Consider the following 11603-nt stretch of genomic DNA (forward strand, 5'->3'; position numbering starts at 1 on the left):
TTTGGTTTGGTTTGGTTTGGTTTGGTTTGGTTTGGTTTGGTTTGGTTTTTGTTTTGTTTTGTTTTAGTGTCCTGAGTATCACAGAACTTTGGTATTCTAAAAATAGCTTGCAAGTACTGGAAGGAATGAGTCAGGCTTTAAGCAGAAACAAGAGTATAGTGGGCTTGATTATTGCTGTTATAACAGCTTTAATTACATTAACTGCTAGCACCACTGCTTCTTCAATTTCTTTGACACAATAAGTTAAGACAGCTACTTTTGTTAATCGTTTAGCAGAAAAAAAATGTTACTAATGTGTTGAATATACAAGAGGATTTAGAAAGGCATTTGGAAGAATGGATTGATGCTCTTTATCTTATTCAAATTATTAGAAGGAGGTTCAGAGTTTAAGGGTATGAAGCCATCTTGAGTGTATGCCAAATACCTTTGGATTCATGTTAGTTCTACAATTTACAATGGTAGTCATTATAATTAGGAAGAAGTTTAATGACTGATGCAGTGTATTTGGCATAATTCTAAGACCTCTCTGGATGTTTTAACTTTACATAGGGAGCTTATGAATTTCAAGAATGCTGCTCTGCTGAGCATTGATACAGTAGATACTGCTGATGAAATTACCCATGGACTGAGGTCAGTATTTCTATTTTGACCAAGCTTCAAAACTGGCATATATAGATTGATCATGCTAGCCCCTTTTTACTGGGAATATTTTTATTCCTGCTCATCATGTTAAAGCTTGTCTTTAACAGCATCAACATGTTGGCAGCGAAAATACATGGCTTGAAACTGAAAATGGACCCCCAGGCAGAGTTATCAATGTAACAGATTGGAAAGCCAAGGATGGGTAAGATTCTGTCAGAGCCTTATCAATCTAAGACATAAGTGCATTGCTTTTGATAATGCATATTCCATGGCAGGTAAGGAAGGCCCTCTTGTCAGAATAACCTAAGACACTTTCAGCCTTGTTTATGAAATAAAAAAGGAGGAAATGTGGAGAGTTTTTGGGCTACTTGGCAAGAATCTGATATTAGGCTAGAACAAAAAAGTAATTCCAGGCAGGAATCTAAATATTAGGATAGAACAAAGAAGTAGTCTTCAGGAATGAAAATGACTTTGGGCTAGGATAGAGAATGGGCTCACATATTATGGTCATCCTGATAAGCCCTTAGAAACAGTGATCACAGGAGTGATCACAGGGCTTTGTTTATTGTCTTGCTTGTTATTCGTCTATTTGTGTTTATTGTCTTGTCTGTTCCTTGACTAATTGCATCTATTTTATTGCTAGTTCTTCAACCTAGAACTGACCTTAATACTTGCATGTAATTAAAATGGTATTAAAGAAGATTGGAAAAAATAGAATGTATTATCCAAAATATAAAAATAAAATATTTCATTGCTTTATAAGAGAAAGAAACAAGAGAAATGGAATAAAATTGTGTGGTATATTTAAAAAGGTGCACATATAAACACACATAAAAGTAAATAAATCTTTAAAATCATATAATGTTACTTGTAAACATGTATAATATACAGTATACAGATTGAACATATAGTATTTTATAATAAAAGTGCAAATGTAAATATATTTACATGTACATGTATATATAACAATTAAAAATATGCTCTGAAATAAAAAAGGAAAACAAAGAGTATATGAGAAACTTTGCAGCCAGTGAAAGGTAGCAACAAATGATGCAATTATATCCTCAAAGACTATTTTGAAATTATATTTAAAATGAAAGCTGATTAAATATAATTATATCTTTAATATTTAATATTCTATAAATAAACACTGAAAACTTTATTTGCTTTTAGAAATATATGTCACATTGCCATCAAGTACATCTAGAATTTTACTTTATATAATATTAGAATTTGCTAAATATTAATTATTTTATTTTTTAACGAAAGAATACATATTATTGGATATTTTATTTATTTACATTTCATATGTTATCCCCCTTCCAGGTTTCCCCTCCTGAAACCCCCTATCTTCTCCTCCCCTCCCCCTACTTCTATGAGGGTGCTCCCCCACCCACCCACCCACCCACTCTCACTGTACAATTCCAGCAATCCCCTACACTGGAGCATCAAGCTTTCCCAGAATCGAGGGCTTCTCCTCCCATTGAGGCCAGATAAGTCCATCCTCTGCTACATATGCAGCTGGAGCCATGCAAACCCCTTTAGTTCCTTCAATCCTTTCCCTAAATCCTCCATTGGTGTTCCAGTGCTCAGTCCAATTTTTGGCTGCCAGCATCCACGTCTGCATTTGTCATGCTCTGGCAGAACCTCTCTGGAGACAGGGTGGGAGGGACTTGGGAAGAAGAGAGGAAGAGGAGGGAGAAAAGCAGGGAACAGGATCAGGTGTGGGAGGAGACGGGGATGATATACAGGGGATCAGAAAATTGAACAGAGGTATATAGCAATGGGCCATGGCAAACTGGGAGTAGCCACCATAAAATCTCAGATGCTAGGAAAGAAAGAGGCTCCCAGGACCCAACTGGGATGAGATTAGCTGAAGTGCCCAACAATAGGATGGAAGAACCTGTCCACCATATCTGCAAGTTAGGCAAGGCCCCTGCTTGGGAGATGGGGCCACCCATTCATCTCCAAATTTTTAAGCCAGAATTGCTTTTGTCTAGAGGAAATTTGGGGACAAAGTGTGAAGCAGAGAATGAAGGAAAGGCCATCCAGAAACTGTCCCACCTGAAGATCCATCCCAAATACAGACACCAAACTCAGACACTATTGTGGATGTCAAGAAATGTTTGTTGACAGGTGTGGCTGAAATTTCTCTGTCCAATCTATTTGCATTGAGAGGCCTGTGATTGGACAGGGAAAAGGGAGGCAGAGCTAAGGGAAGCAGAGAGAGAGAGATAAAGGGAGAAACACAGAAGAGGGAGGAAGAAGGCAAAATAGAGGCAGACATGAACCTGTGTGGCTTTAGTAGTCTTAGGTAGTTATACATATCAAAGGATTGGGTAATTGGAATAATTTGTCTAAATTATGTTGTCATCTGTGTATTGAGACTTTATTGATAGATGGATCCATTGGTTAACTATATGCATTAAGAGTTCTGATTTACTGGGGTACTTAGTATTGCAAGGATGGCAATTATTGCATGGGGATAAGCCTAGTGCTGTGGAGGAAGCAGAGTTGGCCTAGGGACCATGACTAGAGCCGGCCCAGGATGGTGGTGTGTAGACGCAGCTGTCACTCCAATATCTTGAGGCTCCAGCTGGTACCACTGAGGCTGTCAACCATGGGGCAAACTGAACAAATCATTACTAATACCTCTTGGTACAGACAGGAGCCTGATATAACTATCTCCAGAGAGGATTTGCCAGAGAATGACAAAATAGTATATTTAATTAACGATTTTATACAGAAATCTGTGTTCATCTGGTTAGGAACAGTAGAAAAGTCACTGAAGAGATAGCTCAGCAGTTAAGAGAATTGACTGCTCTTCCAGAGGTCCTCAGTTCAATTTCCAGCAACCACATGGTGGCTCACAATCATCTGTAATGGAATCCGATGAACTCTTCTAGTGCGTGTCTGAAGACAGGTGCATTATACTCATATGAATAAAAAAATGAATAAATCTTAAAAATAAAAACAATGATTAGCAAAAGTAGCAGTCATAACATCTTGTGTCAAAGAAATTGCAGAAGCAGTGGCGCTAGTAATTAATGTAATTTAAAGCTGTTATACCAGCAATAATCAAGTCCACTACCCTCTTGCTTCTGCTTAAATCCTAACTCACTTCTTCCAGTACTTGCAAGCTTTTTTTCAGAATACGAAGGTCCTGTGATATTCAGGGTAATAAAACAAAAGCTGCTGGATAGATCTCTGTAACTGACATGCTGGATTTCAAAACACTAACACGCTTAGAAGGTGTACAATCAATACAATTTACATTAAATACTGTAGAAAAAACAAAAGTACTTTTAGGTTGACAATTAAAAGAATCTTAACACATGTGCTAATACCTGTTGAAATCCAAATCCTGTCCCACCTTTATCTCTTGCTAACATAAGATCATAGATAATGGCAGCTAACTTCCAAATATGTCTTGGAAAATGTCCAGAACCAGACTTCCAAATGAAGCCTGTTATTTCCAATATTGGATTGATTTCTAGACCAGTCCATGATTGAGTCTGAATAACTGGTCATAGTAAGAACAATGCAAGATTCATTATTACTTCTCTTTTTGATTCTCTGTTCCCCCAGATCTAAAAACTTGAGGCAAGGCAGTTTTTTCCCATCAGGAGTATAGTCAAGCAAAAGTTGGTCAGGTTCAATACAGCTTCCCAGTCACCACTGTCAGGGCACTCAGCAAGCTCACACTTCAGCATCATTCTTTGTCCTGGCATCAGCATGTCTCACTAGTTGCTCTGACAGCCACCAGGTTCCTTTAGTATCCTGCAGAAAAAGCACAAACATGCCCTCTTCTGCATATTTAATACCCAATCTGGATCATGCCTTATCCCAGTAAGTAGATCCTCCCCTTTCACGTATGCATAAGAATGCCTAGTAGTAGAGTGCCATAGACACTCAGCAGAAATTTCCTTGGCATACAAATTTTTTCAAAAAAAATTAAAATAAAAAGAACATGATTTAAATAAATTTGTGGTGTACTGAGATAAATCAACCCCTCTTTTTATTTTATGAAGATGTTGTTTTAAAGTTCCATTGGCCCGTTCCACAGTCTCTTATTTTGGCAATTATAAGGAATCCCAGTAATATTGGTAATGTTAAATTGCTGCTAAAGGGTCTCAAATGTTCGACTGAGATAGCCAGTTCCATCTTCTGTTTTGTTGTTGTTGTTGTTGTTGTTTGTTTGTTTGCTTGCTTGCTTGTTTTTCTTTTTTCTTTTGTTTTTGTTATTATTGGATACTTTATCTACATTTCAGATGTTATTCCCTATCACAGTTCCCCCCACCCAGAAACCCCTTAACCCATCCTATTAATCATTTAGCAAAAACTGCTACTAATGTGTTAAATATACAAGAGGATTTAGGCATTTGGAAGAAAGGATTGGTGTTCTTTATCCTATTCAAATTATTGAAAGGAGGTTCAGAATTTAAGAGTAAGGAACCATCTTGAGTATCATTCCAAATACCATTGGATTCATGTTAATTCTACAATTTACAGTGGTAGTCATTATAATTAGGAAAAAGTTTAGAGACACTTGCAGTGTATTTGGCATAATTCTAAGACCTCTCTGGATGTTTTAACTTTACATAGTGAGCTTATGAATTTCAAGAATGTTGCTCTGCTGTGCATTGATGTGGTAGATACTGTTGATAAAATTACCCATGGCCTGAGGTCAGTATTTCTATTTTGATCAAGCTTCAAGAATGGCATATATGCCTTGATCATTGTACCCTTTTTGTTGTGAGAATACTTTTATTCCTGCCCATCGTATTAAAGCATGCTTTTAACAACATCAACATGTTGGTAGCCAAGTACACGGCTTGAACCTGAAAATGGACCCCCAGACAGAGTTATTAAATTAACATGCTGGCAAGCCAAGGGCGAGTAAGATTCTGCACAGAGCCTTACCAACCTGAGACAAAAGTGCATTGCTTTTGATAATGCATATTCCATGACAGGCAAGGAAGGCATTCTTGTCAGAATGACCTAAGACAGGCTCAGTCTTGTTAATGAAATAAAAAAGGGGAAGAGGTGGAGAGCCTTTGGGGATGATTGGCAAGAATCTGACATGTGCCAATGGGCTGCTTAGCAGGAACAAGCCAAGAACAAGCAAGAAGGCTTCAGGTAGGAATCTGATATTAGGCTAAAACAAAGAAGTAATTTCAGGCAGGAATCCAAATCTTAGGCTAGAATAAAGAAGTAATTTCAGACAGGAATCTAAATTTTAGGCTAGAACAAGGAAATAGGCTTTAGACATGAAAGCGACTTTGGGCTAGAACACGGAATTTGGCTCAGATATTTTGGTTATCCTGATAAGCTCTTAGAAACAATGATCATGGGAATATGTATGGAATTTTGTTTATTGCCTTGTTTGTTCTTTGACTATTTGCATCTATTGTATTGCTAGTCCCTTAACCTAGAACTGATCTTAATACTTGCATTTAAATTAAATAGTATAAAAGCAAAAAGGAGGAGAGGAGATGGAATAGAGGGATTCTAGAGAGAGGAAATGGGGATAGGGGATGACATCTGAAATGTAAAAAATTAAGATAGCCAATAAAGAAATTAACAAATTTTAAAAATAATTTTAAAAAATAGTAGAAAATTCAGATAATGCTTCTATAAATAAATAGCCAGCTGGTGATTGTCAGCTGTTCAGACCCACCACACATAGCATCCCTTGCTCACAATTATCTTCTGGCCCAACTGCTGACTTCACCCCTAAAGCTGCAACATAATTAACACTCTCAATGTTCCTTAGCTTCTCCATTGGTTCAAATCAAATACATAAAAAGATTTTTTCTTTTTTTCTTTTTGTTCCATTTTTTTATTGATTATTTACATTTCAAATGTTGTCTCCTTTTCCAGTTTCCCCTCCACAAATCTCCTATCCCCTTCCCTCTCCCTTCTGCTTCTATGAGGGTGCTCCCCCACCAACCAACTCCAGCCTGACTGCCCTAGCATTTTCCTACATTTAGGTATCAAGCCTTCTTTACAGGATCAAGGTCTTCTCCTTCCACTGATACCAGATAAGGTCATCCTCTGCTGCATATGCAACTAAAGCCACAGATCTCTCCATGTTTATTCATTGGTTGATAGATTAGTCCTTGGAAGCTCTGAGGGGTTCTGGTTGGTGGATACTGTTGTTCTTCCTACAGGTTTGCAAACCCATCCAGCTCCTTCAGTTTTTTCCCCTAACTCCTCTATTGTGGTCCCCTTGCTCAGTATTGGGTTGTTTTGTTTTGTTTTTTTTCACAGCTTGTATTTAATGCCATCAGACTGATAATTACAACTGCAGTTGTCTCCACATTAGTCTTTCTAGGTGCCCAAGGATTTTCTTGTTATCTGTAAAGTCAAAACTACTTTGATGCTCAGTATTTTGGAACTCATGAGTTTTGTTATTTTTTTTAATTATCTTTAACCTTCTTTTACAGCCCAGTCATTGTCCCCCTTCCAGTCGGCCCTCCAAAGTTTCTCCATCTCATTCCTCCTAATCCCTGTCTCCAAGAGGATATCCTCACTGTAACCACACCCAACCAGGTCTTTGTGCTCCCTGAGGCCTCAAGTCTATCTAGGGTTAGGTGCATCTTCTCTCACTGAGGCTAGACCAGGCAGTCCTCTGCTGTACATGTGTCCAGGGCCTCATACCAGCTGGTGTATGCTGCCTGGTTGGTGGCTCAGTGTCTGAGAGACCACTAAGGACCAGATTAGTTGAGACTGCTGAACTTCCTGTGGGGTTGCCCTCATCCACAACAAGCCTCAATCGATAAAAGAAGATTGAAATAATCCCATGCATCCTATCAGATCACGACAGAATATGGCTATACTTCAATAACAACAAAAACAACAGAAAAAAAACAAATATCCATGGAAACTGAACAACTCTCTACTCAATGATAACTTGGTCAGGGAATAAAGAAAGAAAGAAATTTAAAACTTCCTGAAATTCGATGAAAATAATGACACAGCATACCCAAACTTATGGGACACAATGAAAGCAGTGCTAAAAGAAAAATTCATAGCACTAAGTACTCTGGTAAAGAAATTGGAGAGACCCTACATTACCAACTTAACAACTGACCACCTGAGAGCTCTAGAACAAAAAGAAGCAAACACACCCAAGACAATTAGAAGGCAAGAAATAGTCAAACTCAGAGCAAAATCAACCAAATAGAAACAAAGAATGATGCAAGAAAGAATCAACAAAATAGATAAACCCCTAGCCAAACTAACTAAAGGGCCCAGAGGCAGTATCTAAACTAATAAAATCAGAAATTAAAAGTGAGATATAATAACAGAAACGGAGGAAATTCAAAAAATAAAAAGTGAGATATAACAACAGAAATGGAGGAAATTCAAAAATCATCAGCTCCTACTACAAAAGCACATACTCAACAAAACTTGGAAATCAGGATGAAATGAATGATTTTCTAGACAGATACTATGTATCAAAGTTAAATCAAGAGCAGATAAACTATCTAAATAGGTGTTTTCCTATATTTCTTTAAGGAACATTTCCTCTTTAAGGACTTCTACCTGTTTACCTGTGTTTTCCTGTTTTTCTTTCAGTGAGTTATTTATATCCTCATTAAGGGACTCTATTAACTTCATGAGATAAGACTTTGGGTCAACATCCTAGTTTTTAGGTGTGTTGGTGTATCCAGGGCTTGCTGTGGTGAAAGAACTTTGTTCTGATGATGCCAAAGCATATTGGCTTCTGTTGTTTACAGTCTTATGCTTGCCTCTTGCTATCTAGTTATCTCTGGTGTTAGCTGGCCTGAGAGTCTCTATCTGGAGCCTGCCTCCTGTGTCCCTGGGTTGCTACATGTCTCCCAGGAGGCCTGTGGCACTGTCTGTAGCAGACTTCCTGTGAGGCCTTTAGAGAGCTGCTTTGTCCTGTCTCAGTGATGGAGAATGAGATTAATCCTAGAGAGATTTGAAGCACCAAGATGAGGGGGAACATGGCAGACCATCCCCTCAGAGGCAAAGGGAAAGAGCATTTGATAGAAGGACTCTGTGAGGGGAGAACAGTGAGGCAACATTTGGAATGTAATTAAATAAAACACACAAAAAATTCACCAATATTTTCTATCTATGAATCTAAAAGCTACAGTGAAAACTAATCTGACAAAACAAGGCCACTGGTGTAATAACAACCTAAATAGTCTGGGAGTCACCAACCACTATCTGAGTGGATTTAAAGCCTACTGTATACGATAGAATTCATTTCTGGAACTATTACTAGGACCAAAACCCATAGTTACTACGAGAGAGCCAACTACTATTACTTCAAAAAACATAGTATTTAACAGACTCCTAAAGAAGAAAGTTGGTTTTATTTTTTAAAAGCAATTGAATGACACTAAACACGGTGACCAAAACTGTTCAGAATGAAGAGACTAAGAGATTGCAGAGTATTTAGTCCTGAATGTTACCTTTTTTACTTTTCATAACCTCGCCTTCCAAGATTCAGTAATCACTGCCATACTAGGGTCAAAAAGATCACACTGTCTGTCTCACCACTAGCTGAGGACCTACTAGTAATTGAAAGCTTCCAGAAATAGTGTACTTAGTTTTCTTTAAAGGTGTGTTCTCTATTCAGTTAAACACACACACACACACACACACACACACACACACACACACAAGTATGTACTGGACATGATGGATTCAAAAAAATGAGAATGCTAAGTTGGTGGCTCTGGAATGAAGGACCTATCTGTGAGAAGTTAGAGTAGAGGTGAATGTGATCAAAATGTGATGTGTGAAATTCAGGGAATTAACAAAGATACATTGAAAAGGATCCCCTCTCTCTAATTGATTTATTTCTTGCATTATAGGAATGGAATAGCCACCAGAAAAAAAGGATAAACTGAGAAGAAACAACCATTTTTCCATGTGTAAAATGATGCTGCTGTCAAAGAAACATACAGAACTTACTTATCCAAAATAAAGTGTGTGAATTTGGGGGAATATAGGACAATGTGCATCATGATAAGTTACTGCATACTGTGTCGTAGACTGCCAAGAGTCCGTGTCACAAAGTTCAACAAATTATAAAAGCAAACTTTTCTGAACTCCATGCAATAAAGACAGTGATAACATTGTTGGCCAGATCTTTGTTTATTTTGTTTGATGTTGATTAAAGTAGGTTTTGAAACAAGGGGCAAAGTCAACAAATGTGTATACAAGCTAATAGAATTGTTGTGTGTAGGGAAAGAGGTAAGGCTCAAGTCCTTCAGTAACATCTTCAGTCTCTGACTGCATCAAGGTTATGAATCTACAAAGCCCAGTTTCTCATTCACAAATGGAAATAATCTTTCCTTAGAAAAGAAAGTTGATCACATATAAAAGAGTAAATGAGTGAAAATTGACAGAAACACCTCAGGAACGTGATAACATCTTTACAGAAGGACCCTTTGATTAAACAATATCATTACCATTGAAATAATACATATAATTTTTCTAGTAATCAAGTTCCTTTGATAAATTTCCCCAAGATTCAATTTTGCAGACCCCGGTCCTTTTATAAGAACTGGTTTTGATCCTTAAAAAGAAACATCAGCAATATCTCTAGAGATATTTCAAAGTCTAGAAAGTACACTTCTCCAAAAGATTTTATATATTGTTTGCTGCTCAGTTATGGTAAGCCAGGCTCACTTCTGAAATGATGACATATGGAGAATCTGAATACTTTGAGAAGCTATGTTAAATCCAGAAGAAGTACCAGCAACCATGAGATAATCACATTGAATCCTGTGTTTTCCCAGATATCAGCTGTTAGAAACTGGCACCTCTTCTGTTAAAAACTGTTACAGATAGAAAAATGCAGTAATTTGATCTTCCACAATAGTAAAAGCCATATAACTTTCTCTATGTAACAACACCATATGTTTTCTTACTTTAAAATGTGTGACTGATACATGAGAGTTTTTGCTTTAGTTATGCACATCCAAGTATAAATTGTGGAGTTGTAAGGAATCATTATGCAGAATGAGTGTCAAATGCTTGTTTTGCCAGAACCACTTTAAATACACAGTTAAACAAACAAATTGTAATGTATGCACATGTTGCTACTCATGGGAGGAAACAGAATAAGAACATTGAGTTTGAGGCCACCCTGAAATGTGTAGGGAGACAAACAAAACATCAATAAAATATAAATTCCTACATGAACGTAAACCTCATAATAGAGACTTTTGAAATTTTTTTCATTTATTTAAAAGTTAACTAAAGTGAGTATGTCTCTTAGGAAAGTCGGATGTTACATCCATTGTTTCAACGAAACTACTCTTTAAACTTAATGTAGAGGACAACAGCAATAGACACAGTTGCATGGGAAGTAAAAGGCGCAGGAGACCTCAACCCTACACAAAGAACTACAGGAAGCTAAGGAAAACTGACACCTGCAGAAACAGTTTTCCCCAAGATAAAGCACAATTGGTTGTACCACTCAAATGGACTGTCCTAAAAACATGCAAACAATCATCATTGTACAGATTTAGCACGCTATACTTATACCTTTAGGAATATACATGTGCATACAAATATGTATATAACAACCGTGAAAAAGAAAACAGGTCATGGATTTGGAAGAAAACAAGGAATTATAAATATGAGAGGTTTGGGATCAGGAAAGGAAATAAAAAGAACAGAATGATATCATAAATCTCAAAAAAATGAAATAATTTTTAAAAAGTATTTTCAAGAAATATTGATATTATAAAAATTTCTTTTATTGTTCATATTTATCAGTAATGTTTAATCACATACAACTCAAGTAAATTAAGGCAAAATCTCTTATGAGCAGTGCACAAAGGACAAAGTAAAAGAAGTTCTTATTTGTCTTTCTATTATTTCAAAGTCTATTTGGAAAAGAGATTAAACTGATGAGTCAACAATGTACCAAAGTGCAACATGCTAGCTGCACTATAAAAATTCTGCCC

The sequence above is a fragment of the Grammomys surdaster genome, unplaced genomic scaffold, assembly GCF_004785775.1.
Source record: "Grammomys surdaster isolate TR1022 unplaced genomic scaffold, NIH_TR_1.0 513, whole genome shotgun sequence".
NCBI classification, from domain to species: domain Eukaryota; kingdom Metazoa; phylum Chordata; class Mammalia; order Rodentia; family Muridae; genus Grammomys; species Grammomys surdaster.